Source organism: Syzygium oleosum, unplaced genomic scaffold (assembly GCF_021117445.2).
Source record: "Syzygium oleosum isolate NSW1041296 unplaced genomic scaffold, Sole_v2.1 Sole_v2.29, whole genome shotgun sequence".
NCBI classification, from domain to species: domain Eukaryota; kingdom Viridiplantae; phylum Streptophyta; class Magnoliopsida; order Myrtales; family Myrtaceae; genus Syzygium; species Syzygium oleosum.
In genome coordinates this window covers 4,086,947-4,100,665 of record NW_026607513.1, presented here as the reverse complement: position 1 = coordinate 4,100,665, position 13,719 = coordinate 4,086,947, and the positions used below count along the sequence as shown (strand labels likewise).

Below are 13,719 nucleotides of genomic sequence, written 5' to 3'. Positions count from 1 at the left end.
AAGCCCCGATCTGGGGAGGCGCGACCCTCGCCCCATATCGGGGCTGCGGGCCCTCGCCGGCGACTCGCCGGGCGGCGAGGTCGCCGGCCTTCGGGAAGGCCCAGGCGAGGGCCGCCGCTCCTTCCCGGCGGCTGTGGCGGCGGCCACCGGCGAAGGCTTGGCCACGCCGCAGCTGCTGTTCTGTTTTTTTTTTTTTTTGATGACGTTAATTGGACAGAGTTATAACGGTAGGGTAGATTTGGGACTCGGAGAAAAGTTTGAGGTTTTTCTTGAGACAAAAAAAAGTTCAGGGTATAATTGGGACAAAGTGTAAAGTTTGGGGTTTTTTTGGAATTAGGCCCATAAAAATGCCACATAAACTGGTTTTTTTAAAAAAAAATCCAACTCAGATTAAAATTTTAATTATAAGAGCCACGTATTAATTTGGCACTTAAGTGATCATTTTTTCTCCGATTTGGCACTTAAGTGATCCTGCGAAAATTTTTGGCACTAAAGTGAGCGTCGTACACAAGTTTTGGCACTTCGAGTGTTCTTCTTCCATACCCATGTATAATCTAAAGCTTTCATGATCAAGAGTACTTGTACATCATTGCAGATAAGCAGCGGAATTGACTCATTTGCCTCTTGCATAAATAATTGGAGTCAAAGCTTTTTTTTTTTAGGAGGTTAACACAAAACAAACACTAAAAATTAGGGATGAGCATGGTTCTAGGGTAGAATCGGGAACTAGAGAACCGGACTGGTGGGAACCAATTCGGTTCATGGTTCCAAGAGTATAAATGGTAGGTTCTAGGTTCTCAAAATTGGGGAATTGGTTCCAACGGGTAGATTCTAGATTGTGCAATCACTTTTTTTTCTGAAAAATTTGAAAAAAGCAATGCAATGTCTGCTGTAGGATCATTCTCTGTAAATGAACAAGAGGAATAGGCTGACTTTTGACCTGACATCGATTTCACCCAACCGATGGTGTTCATATAACTCACCTTCCACATTGTCGTACTTCCTCGAGATGTACATAGATGGATAAATTATTAGATAGGTTCGTTATACTTTCACCAAGCGTTAGCGAAGTGAATAATGTAGACCCCTTTCCAATTAATTATGAAAAAAGTTAAAATGTGGTAGCAGACCATGCAACATTCCATTCCTGTGCGTCTCTATATTATAGAAATTGTCGATCTTGTTGCATTCATCGTACAAACTCACATTGATGAATGCAAAGTTGAAAACCTCATAGCATACTGAGTACAACACATTAATGAGCAAACTATAGGAAGGGAAGTGATAAACAAAGGGAAAGGGAAGAGATCACACAGAGCACTAGAAGTCTCTTATACACAGAAATGAAGAACTAAAGGCAGGGAAGAGGGCACGGGATTGCGCATTACTTAAGCGCTTCTTGACTGTCTCACTCTCTTCAACCTGGCTACCTTCATCGCGGGAAAAGTCCCAAAAAAGTCCTAAACCTTTTGCATTGATACCAATTTAGTTCTAAACTTTTTTTTGGTGCCAATTCAGTAATAAACCTTTTGCATTGGTACCAATTTAGTCCTAAACCTTTTTTTGGTGCTAATTCAATCCTAAACCTTTTGTATTGGTGCCAATTCAGTCCTAAACCTTTTGTTTTTGTGCCAATTCAGTCCTTCCGGGCAATTTTGGCCGGATTTTACTAATGTGGATGCCGACCGACCAGCGACGCTAACGTGGACAACTTTAATAATATTTTAATATTTTTTTGAAATTTTTTTTTTCTTTTTTTTTCCCCTCCCCTCCTCCAGCCGGTCGTCGGACCAGCGACCGGCCAGAGCCCAGAGGCCGGCGTCGCGCGAGGTTCGCCCTCGCCGGCCTCTGGCGAGGGTGGCCTCGCGGTGGGCGAGGCTCGACCTCGCCAGATCCGGCGAGGTCGTGCCTCGCCCGATCGCCGGCGAGGCTGATCTGGCAAGGTCGTGCCTCGCCCAGCTGCCGGCGAGGCTCGACCTCACCCAGTCGCTGGTGAGGCTCGCCCTCGCCAGCGGCTAGGCGAGGCCTGACCTCGCCGGATCTGGCGAGGTCGAGCCTCGCCGGATCTGGCAAGGTCGGGCCTCGCCCAGCCATGGCGAGGCTCGCCTTCGCCGTCGCTGGCGAGGGCGAGCCTCACCGGCGGTTGGGCGAGGCCCGACTTTGCCGGATCCGGCGAGGTCGGGCCTCGCCCAACGCGAGGCCGCCCTTGCCAGTGGTCGGCGAGGGCGAGCCTCGCTGGCGCTGGCCTCAGGCATGTCGCCAATCCGGCGACCGGCTAAAGGAGGGGAGGGGAAAAAAAAAAGAAAAAAATAAATAAAAATTCAAAAAAAAAATTAAAATATTATTAAAGTTGTCCACGTTAGCGCCGGTGACCGGCCGCCGGCCGGTCGACGTCCACGTCAACAAAATCCGATCAAAATTGGTCGGAAGGACTGAATTGGCACAAAGACAAAAGGTTTAGGACTGAATTGGCGCCAATGCAAAAGGTTTAGGATTGAATTGGCACCAAAAAAAGGTTTAGGACTAAATTGGTACCAATGCAAAAGGTTTATTACTGAATTGGCACCAAAAAAAGATTTAGGACTAAATTGGCACCAATGAAAAAGGTTTAGGACTTTTTTGGCACTTTTCCCCCTTCACCACTATAGCCACATATGCCTCGTCTATTGCTTGATTCACAAAGCTGAAATATGCATGTCTCCAATCCTTCTTGAACTGCAAAACTCCAAAAAAGCCCCAAAACCCAGTGGCAAATCCGAGCATCACGACCACGTAGAACAATGCCTTTTTAAGCTTGTCCTCTTCAGGGTGAGAGATTTTCGGTGCTTGAGGCGCTTCAGCACCAGGGCATTTTCTTCTCAGAAGATCGCCGCAGAGTAGAGGATTGCCAGCGTAAATTCAAGGATCGTCGTGGGTTTGAATTTGAGTGCCTTTGGGAATCTGCCCCATGAAGTTGTTGTCCGACAGGTTGAGGTGAGCTAGGGATATCAATGCTGAAATGCTTTGCGGAATTGTTCTTGAGAGGCGATTGTCGGAAAGATCAAGAGACTCAAGTGACTTCATGTCCTCGATGCCAATGGGAATGAGAAGGTTGTGCGACAAGTTCAAACCATGCAATCCCGCGAGGAAAGGAAGTTCTTAGGGGATTGACCCGATCAAGTTGTTGCTCGACAGATCCAAATTGACCACAAGGTCCAGAATAATTTTGGTGTATTCATTATATCTTCCCTTCATGATCTCAACCACATGCTCTTGATTCAAATCCTCAAACCTCGCCACAAATCTAGCTAGACTGTCTTGATTGAAGGTTTTCATGCCATTCACATAGCCGAGACAACGTGGAATCGTTCCCGTCAAATTGTTTGCTGCCACATCCAATATTTGCAATCCTGAGAGTGCGCAAAGCTGCGGAGGGATGCTGCCAATAAAACTATTCTCTCGTGGCCTTAGGATCAGCAAGACCTGAAAGCTTTCACTGAACCACGTAGGAATGCTTCCGGAGAATTTATTCTCACCAAGGTCTAAAATTACCAGAATTGTGCAATAACCCAGACCCAGAGGAAGCTCCCCATTCAGATGGTTTCCATTCAAGTGCAGGGTTGAAAGATGATTTAAGGATTCGACTGAGCTTGTAATTACTCCGGACAACTTATTGGATGACAAAGTCAAGTGAGATAAACGAGAGCTCTTCCAACGGTTGGGAATACTGCCGGATAGCTTATTATTGCTGAGATCTAAATCAATCAAATCTAACATGTCACATAAGGATGATGGGATTGTGCCATTGATATGGTTATCATTGAGATACAGAGTACTTAGGTACATCTCACCAATATTGGTTGGAAGAGGTCTAGAGATCAAGTTGTGGGAGAGATCTAAAATGGAATAGTTAAAAGATACGTTTGGCAAGGGCCCGGCAATTTGATTGTACGAGAGACTGAAGAAGCTAAAGGTCATGTTGCCTAACCATTCAGGCAAAGGCCTAAAAATTGAAGCATTTGAGAGATATATCATTAACTTCCACTTGTGTCTGAATCCATTAGGGAAATGTAGTTCCGAATCTACAGGAATTCATCCGAATGGATTCAAGTTGAAAAGGTGGTCTCCAGCCAGGTTCTTCCTTAAAAGTAAGGTCATAATTGTCACTAATATCCAAGTACTTTAGCCTCGACAAATTAGAAAAACGGATTTCTAAAATCACTTCTCCTAAAGAATTGTTGAAAAGATATAGAACCGACAGATGCGAAAGCTCTCCAAGATTACCGGGTATACTGTTGTACAAATAATTGATGTTAAGACGCAAGTCTTGTAAAGCCGCAGTTGCCCTAATGACTCGGGAATATGCCCAAAGAATTGATTGTATGAAAGGCCTAACAATCTTAATAATGACAACTGACCTAATGATGATGGAATGGTCCCATACAATTGATTATGTGAAAGATCTATTGTTACCAAGTTTGGTAATCCTCCGATGACTCCAGGAATTGGACCCGAGAAGAAATTGCCATGAAGATCTAAGTATCTTAGGAGTGTAAAATTCACCAACCAGTATGGTCAAGCACCGCTAAGATAATTATTGCACATCACTAGAATCTCTAAGTTATTCTCGGTGAATCTTGATGAATTCCCCTAGGAAGTCGAAATCTCTTCTTTGATTTGGTTACCACACAAACCCAATGATTCGAGGTACTTCTTGCTCTTCAAGAATGAGAATAAGCCTCCTTCAATGCTGAGAAAAAAATTTCCCTCGAGATTAAGATGAACAAGACTTGTAAGCACCACCGGCCGGTGGCGCTGCTGGAAAGGATACTCTTCCTCTCGCAAAGGTTGAGTGTTCGAATCCCGAGCGCCGCAGGTGACTTAACCGGTGCACGTGTGTCGTGGCTAGCATGTGTCGCCCCAGGGTTTACCTCCGGCGTCGGCCGTGCGGGGTTCCCGGGTTACCAAAAAAAAAAAAAAAACAAGACTTGTAAGCTTGTCAAACCACATGGGAATTGAAGAGTTGAAAGAGTTTCGTGAAAGATCAAGACGCTGGAGAGAAGTCATGTTTTGAAACATAGCATTTTTTATGGGACCTTCAAGGAAATTGATTGAAAGATCAAGGTATTGAAGATGAACAAGAGAAGTGGAATTTGCCAAGCGAATAGAACAAAGATGAAAATTGCGAAGTCCGCAAGCTAATAAGCTCAAATGTGATAAAGATGGGAGCATGTTGATCACCTGCATGAGATCTCCGAAATCAGTAACATTTAGGCCGCTTGTGTCGAGGTAATTTAGTGACCAAAGATAAGAAACCCACCAGGTATCATCAACAAACAAATTTCCATGATCATCATGAGGTCAAGGACTTCCAACTCAGTCAGGTTTCCCAATTGTTGAGGAACCATTCCATGAAAGTTACCAAACGACAAATTGAGATACCTAAATTGTTTCATTGAACCAAGGAATGCGGGTATTCTTCCATGTTTGAAATTGATCCCACTTAAGTCCAAGTAGTTCAAGTATCTCAAGCTGAAAGAGGAGTTCAACTTACCCGCCATGGAGAGCTTCTCTTCTATGGGAATAACAAGTGTACCATTTTGGTCTCTTACAGTTTGGGGTAAGAATTGGAGCTCAATAACATGACCATACACTCTATCACAAGCGACTTCTTTCCATCCGCAGCAATCTTCGCCTTTCCAAGAAGAAAGGACGTGATGTGGGTCTAAGAGACTTTGTCTAAGTTGAAGCAGAGCCTCTCTTTCTTGCTCTATGCAAATGGATATTGAATTTTTGCAGAAGCATACACATGAGTAATCTAAAATAAGCAATAATGTTACTAGTGCAAGCAATTCGGAAAAAAATCCCCCCATGAGCAATGAGAGAGATAAATCTATGCTTTAGAGAGTGGGTTTGAGCGTTCTCTAGTTAAACCACATCACTTATATAGAATGGCAGGGAGAGATTTACTTATGTGTATGCATGTGTACCGCTTCAAAGGATGTATATTCAGCACATGAAAGGTCCTCATGTCATAATCACGGTCAGGAAGAAAAGGCACAGCCATTCTTGCAATTGGAGTTTGAAAATTGATGACTGGACCCCATCTAGAAGAGAAATTTGATCCTCCACATAATAGTCAACTTGGAAACAAGTTCCGACAAAAAACAAAAAACACTTGGAAACAAGAGCAGCATCATTGAAGAGATTGTGGAGAAATCTGACGGGAAATTACCAAAAAGTCTAAACCTTTTGCGGTTGTGCCAATTCGTCCTAAACCTTTTTTTTGCTAATTCACCCTAAACATTTTATAATTCAGCCAATTCAGTCCTTTTGCCGGGCCGGAGCTGACGTGGACGCGCGCTGGCGCGACGCGTGGATGCCAACCGTGACGTGGCAATATTTTAATATTTTTTTCGAATTTTTTTTTCCTTTCTCTTTTTTTCTTTTTCTTCTTCCCCGGCAAGGCCAGGAGGCGCGTGGGCCATTTGGCGCGACGTGGGCGCTAACGGTGACGTGGCAATATTTTAATAATTTTTTGAATTTTTTTTCCTTTCTCTTTTTTTTTTTTCCTTCTTCCCCGGCCGGTCCAAGGCCGGGGGCTCGCCGGCGAGGTCCACCGGGAGGCTCGCAGGTCGCCGGCAAGACAAGCGAGGCGACCTCGCCCGGTCTCGCCACGGCGTGCAACAGCGAGGGCCGGCGAGGCGGAGCTCGCCATGGCCGGGCGAGCTCCGCCTCGCCGGTCTTCGCCGGTGCTAACGAGGGCAAGCCTCGTCGTCGCACGGCCACGGCGAGGCTTGACCTCGCCGGATCTCGAGCGAGGTCGCCCTCACCGGCCGCTCGCCATGGCCGGGCGAGCTCGACCTCTCCCGGATCTGGTGAGGTCGAGCCTCGCCGTCGCACGGCCACGGCGAGGCTCGACCTTGCCGAGATCAGGCGAGGTCGCCCTCGCCGGCCGCTTGCCATGGCCGGGCGAGCTCGACCTCGCCTAGATCCGGAGAGGTCGAGCCTCGCCGTGGGCGTGCGACGGCGAGGTCGATCTCGTCGGCACTTGCGAGGCTAGGCGAGGTCGCCTCGCCTTGCCCGCGACAATGAGCCTCCCAGGTGGACCTCGCGGTGAGCCCCCCCGGCGGAGCGGCCGGGGGAAGAAGGAAAAGAAAAAAAAAAGAGAAAAAAAAATTCAAAAAATATTAAAATATTGTCACGTCACGGTCGGCGTCCACGTCGGCTCCGGCCGGCCAAAAGGACTTGAATTGGCTGAATTGCAAAAGATTTAGGACTGAATTGGCAAAAAAAAGGTTTAGGACTGAATTGGCACAACGTAAAAGGTTTAAGACTTTTTTGGTAATTTTCCCGAAATCTGACCCATTTTTGGAGTGCCGGATACGGACCAAGTCAAGTGTTTTGTTTTTCTGTCTAATTGTGTGTCTATAGACATATCATCTGTCTCACATTACATCTTAACTAAGTTATCAATTTCGAATTAGTGATATTAATTGGAGTGTTAAAGGTAACTACAAAAGACAGTAACTCTAATAAATTAAAATTACTCAGTAAGTCAATCGAAGAAAACTTGGTAAATCACTGAAATTTGGAAAATAGAAAACTAATACCTTCGTAAAGGAGAGATCTAAGAGGGAGCTAATAACTTGAGCCCATTGACAAGTTACTTAGATCCACATTTACTCATAAGTTTGAATCACCAAGTCGTGGCCAATTAGGTATTATCAATTGCTTCTTTTTAACTCTGCACGTCCAATGTGGGACTTCTTTCTTTTACATCTCTTACATGTGCACTCAATAGCAACTTCGGGCAAAAGTCAGTAACTTTATTAGGTTGGCAAACTACGCAAATAAATGTCGACAGATTGTTAAGGAAATTGGTAATTTTGAAGCGACCAAATAAACATTGGTAGGTGACTTGAGTTGTCACAACCCAAATCCATGTCTATAATTTAGAGAATGATTGGTTATCCTTCATAAAAAAAAATGGACGAAAACTTCAACAAAAAAAAGTGATTTTACGAAACTATCAATTTAATAAAACCTATCATCAAACAAATGTAATAACAAAGTCTAGAGGGCTGTCGACCAAAAAAAAAAAAAGTCTAGAGGTTGTGAATTAATCAAAATGAGAGTTTCATCAAATTTCATTTGATAGCTATTAATTAAGTAATGTAAAATAGAGTCCCATGCCACTTCAAATCGCTCTTGATATGACTCGATTAAATTTTCTAATTCTTGAAACCTAAAATGATAAAAAAGGGTGAGCAAAATCACGGCTTAGTAAGTGAGAATCACCACTCCTATAGGATTAAGCAAAAAATAATGCAGCTTTAGATACGGGTGAGCATCCACATGTATCAAGATAATTGCATTTCCCATGTTTCAAATATAATGTATATATTCCAAGAAGTCATAAGGTATGAAGCCTATCATAAACACACAATATAGTATAACCATGTCAAGAAAACCCTAAGGTCACGCTTCGTCAGGTGACTAAAAAACACATTAGCCGTGATTAAGCTTCGAAAATCATGTCTGCCGTGATTAAGTCTTAAAACACAACTGGTCTGTGCACATATATGCCATATCATGTTTCAGATCCTAGGTTGACAAGGAGTATCAAATCCACACCATAATACAACATGCTAGGATTGTTACTTGAAAACAATCTCTCTCCATGAATGGCGGGAGTCACTGCATGCAAAACCACGCAACTAGGCTTTTCCACTTTTGCCTTTTTTGGGCAAGTTTGCTTTATCAAATGAGCTTTGGCATTCTTAGATCACATGAACAGAATTTAAAGGGCTATATGGGTGTGTTCCCATCTCATGAAGATATCCTGCATCCATGATCTACACGCCGTGTGAGAGACGAATGCCTGCGATGCATATCCAATAATCTCAAGAAATCTAATTATCGCTTTGGTTTTCAATTCCGATTGAAAGTTGCACGTCTCTTCCAGTTAAAGTTTGTGAATCGAAAGTCTAGGAATAACTCCAAGTCGAGCCAACATTGATCACCTTTCGATTAGTTTCTTTTTATTCTTTTTTTTTTTTTGTGTGACGCAGCAGTGCTAATAGAGTAGTCATGCCTCACTTTCAAAGTTTGAAGTTGAAACATAGGTGTTCGCCTTTGCCTTCTGCTATAAAGCCGATAACATCAAATTTCCTCTAGTCTTATCACTGTGGAAAACCCGCAAGCACTAAGTCTAAAGGTCCATGTCCTCATTATACCAGGTCCTTTTTTCTCCGGACTTTTTATGTGTCCATATTTATCAGGTTGCAATTATTTATATTTTGATAAGTAAATATTGGGTTATTCTTTCTAATCCCAAGTTGTTCTTACTAATTTCCCAGTTGAGCATATAATGTCCCAAAACCTAGTACAAGACGAACAAAACTCAAGTCCTTAACCATCATACACACTCGGACTATATGACAAGATCCCGATTGTCCTGAAAACATCCCGAAGTTTCTGACAGACCGAACAACGCTAGAACAAACAGCAAGAACATTCTGCCATTACCCAAAATATCCATCATGGATTTTTTAGTATTAGCTCAGGTTTCTTCTACATTGCCCATCTGAGGGATATATAGAGATGTCGAAATGATAAACATGTGCAAGGGTTTAATAACAATACCGGTAAATTATCTAGAATTCTTCTGGGTCGAAGGAACACGCTCTCTAATTATATCTTCATCAAAGGATGATCCAGTCAAAGAATTAAGGGCTGGATACACATTATGTTGGAGTAGAAGCAATAGGTCTAGCCCTATCAATATATCTAATTGGATCTATCTTCACTTAAAAGCTTAAGCTAATGAGTTATGGTTCAAATAAATTATATTAATTACTCCACATCACCAATTCTCCAATGTGAGACTTTTTTTAACACAACTCACACTTGTATCTCAATACAATATCATATGCCTTAGAATAGTCGCACCTTCAGCAAAATTTATCATTGCCACATATAGAAGAGACTAGCAGACTTTCTATTTGATGGTTAAGTTAAAAACTATAAAATGGAGAGAATTAGATAAACGGATAAAACATTCGCTTTAAAAAAAAATTGAATCTAGAAATATGGAAGGACTTTTTTCAATATCATATGGAGAGAGAAAAATCAATGTGATTATAATTAGTGAATTAATCCTTTCAAACATAAAAGCAACTTGTAAAAGTTTTTAAATCTTAGTGGTTGATGAGAGAGCTTAAAATCGCGACAACTAAACACATGAAGAGTTCCGACCCAAAAAAAAAACACATTAAGAGTTTTTAGAAATTCTTAGGGGCTAAAATCATGGGGAGAGATTTTGTTATGCATATGCCTTCTATTATTATAAAATGTACCTACCACCATTTGAGTGTCAATTATGGCCAAGGAAAATACATACTTCTTTTGATTGGAGATCTAGTGACAATCCGCAGATAACCCAAACTCCAGTAGAGTTCTCTCTCTATGTAAATCAAGAAACTTCCAGGATGATACATGTTCGCATGGATCGAGTCAATTGTGCAGTATCTTCTACTCTGGAAAACAAAAAAACAATGTGATGTATGCTATAGCTAGGATCATTTTGTGTAAATTTATAGGAGGAAAAAACTGACTTTTGACCTTACGTCAATTTCATTCAACTGGTAATGATCATATTACTAGCCTTCCACATATTGTCATCGAGAACTTTTGAATTACAACAATAAACATCAAGCACTTCCAACCAATAGAGATTCTTATGCATACTACCTCCAGAAGAAGTGAGAGCAACAATGGTTCAAGCCTATGGAGAAAATATGCACGGGGTGCAATTTACGACGACCAAGTGCGGAAAGTTCAGGATTTGAAGGCCTCACTCAACTGGAGATCTGATCTCTTTCCTGTTCCACCTACACCATTCTATCTCTCTCCCTCATCGCAGCCAGTAAGCACGAGCTAACACTTAATCTTGCTCGTTCTTTGCTCGCAGATATAGCAACTTATTGGTAAGTGAAGTTCGGACCTTGGCCAATGGACTTCCATAGAAATTTGTAGCACACTGTCCGAAATTAAAGATGGATCTTTATATCTAGGAACATAAGATGGTCTGACTGTTACAATGGTGGTTAATACGGGGTGTGCCTAACCGTATATGTATACAGATAGGAGGCAGCAGAGTACAAGCATCTCATGATTTCTCAGGTATCTGATTACTAAAACTGCTCTGATCCATCTCGCAGTGGGTCGTGGTTGGGCTATAACTACAAGTATATAGCTCTTAAATGGAATTTGCTTGATCCACAGACCACTATCATCTCTTGTGCTATGCTCGATTTTGCCCAACTTTAAGGGGCATTTGGACAAACAAATCATGTATTTATCTCCTCATTAGAATACATATACCATATCTAAATCGGCCTTCTCAATCGTTCTGTGCCTGAGGAGAGTGAAATATAAAGAAGCTCTCTTGATTGAAAAGAGGAGCAGAGCGGGACTGAATTGTGCTCCTCCAGTAAAAGCCCTTTTAAGATAAAAAAGTTTGCTTTCTCATTCATTGATGTCATCGGTTTCTTTGACTTGCAATCACTGCCCGTAATTCCACCCATTGGTTTTACATAAATAAAGAGGTCTGTCTCTTCCTTTTCTGCTTCCCTGCCCCTCCAAATACCCTTTAAATATTTCTATACTAATTTAGTTTTTCCAAACATGCAGACAATATGGTAATGAATAAGATGGGCAAAAGGACACCAGAAGTGCCACAACTTGTGTATGGAGATCACTTTGGTGCCATAACTTTTTTTTGGATCACTTTGGTGTCAACGTTTTTGACAAACGATTATTTTAGTGCCAATGCTGACGTGGCTCGCCGGAAATCCAATGTGGCACTGACACGGCTCGCCGGAGAGGTCCAGTCAACATTAAAAACCAAAAACGACACTGTTTAGCCCGCTGATGTGTACTTTTTTTTAAAAAAAAATTAAATTATATTTATAAAAAAGGTTGCAAGGCGCGGCGAGGGCTCCTCGTACGCAACCCCTTTTTTTTAATTATTATTATTTTTCTAAAAATTAAAAAATTCGAAAAAAAAGCCACATAATTTCCACATGTACAAGTCAAATCATTTTTTAATATAAATGCCAGCTTTTGGCGGAGTCACTAAAGTGATCTATTTTCCTCCGATTTAGTACCAAAGTGATCCGAAAAAGTTATGGCACAAAAATGATCTCCGTACACAAGTTGTGCATGATCTCCGTACACAAGTTGTGACACTTCTGGTGTCCTTTTACCGAATAAGATGGAAGTGGACGATAAGAACACCTGTCGAGTGGGTGGGTCGGGTCAAGTCATAAATGATCCGATCCAAATTAACCAATTAACCCGCTTATGACCTATTTATTCGTAATGCAAATTTCTCAACCTATACTCAATTCGACCAGACTCATATTGCTAAAACACTTTCATGCAATACAAATTTAGTGGACAATTTTTATAATTTAAAAAAATGATTTTTTTAATATTTCATATATTTTTATTTATTTTTTCTTTCTTTCATTTCCTTTTTTTTCTTCTATGTCCGGCTATGCTCGCGACCCTTGCCCGCTACCGACGAGGGCTTCGCGGCCCTCACTAGGTGTCAGCGAGGGTTGGCCGGCCCTTGCCTGCAACCGGCAAGGGTCGGCTGGTGACCCTCGCTGGATTTTGTAGGAAAAAAAGGAAAAGAAAGGAAGAAAAAGAAAAAAGAAAAATAAAACAAAAAGTCAAAAAATTTAAAAAAATGACATGTGTATAATTCAATTCAGCTTGTTAAGTAACACATTTATGACTCATTTAAAACTCATTTAAGACTTATTAAGTTGTTAGGTACCCATCTATGACTCACTTGAGCTTGTTTTTAAAAGCAACCATTTATGACCCACACCATTTAATATGAGTTAAAATATAAGCTCTATACCTATTTTGCCACCTCTAACAAAGAGCGAACTAGCAGCAACGAATCGATTGAGTTTGCATATTACGTAGCTCTCAGCGGCAGAATCATGCTATCGATTCGATTATCTGCATTCATTGCTATGAGAAAAACCAAAGGTTTGTATGCATATTAAAATCAATTTATCAAATTAATTGACTTACTTAGTGAAGCATTCTGCACTCAATATTCCTGCACTTAATTCCAAACGGGCTCGAAGGCACTAAAAAATTCGGGTTCGGAAAATTTCATTATATTTTGATATATCATAATGAAGAGTATATCAGTTTATTTAATCAAAATTTGCACAATCAAAGGGAGATGTATGACAATCTTGAAAAATACATAGAATCAACATAATTAATAAATATTTCTAACTTAAAAAATTATCTCAAAGAAATCCCTAATTATTTCTAACACCAACATTAAACTATGACTCAACTCTCGGGTTGGGTCATACCAACTCGACTTGACCAAGAATAATTCTTTTCATAGCTCTCTTTTGCTATCAATCCATGTATTGCTTGTGCTGTTGATCAATTAAAGCATTCTTCAATTCGCAAATGTTGATATATAAATGGCACAAATTTTGTGGGAAAGATGACTTGTTGACATAGTGGTCTAGATCAATTTTGAAATCCTCTTCTTTTATTGGCGATTCTAATGCTATCCGTATTAATGATGGTTAAGATCTTGTAAAACCAAAACCTTTACAAAAGGAGCACAAAGACCAAGTCCACTGTAGAGCTCGAAACAAGGGAACCGAAGCACAATAAACAGTTGAAGGA

At 41.4% G+C, this 13,719-nt stretch overlaps 1 pseudogene; it reads right to left on the bottom strand.

Annotated features, from left to right (window-relative positions):
* Positions 1-1,202: 1,202 nt before the first annotated feature.
* LOC115668744 (receptor-like protein EIX2) lies at positions 1,203-3,825 on the bottom strand (annotated as a pseudogene).
* Positions 3,826-13,719: the final 9,894 nt, after the last annotated feature.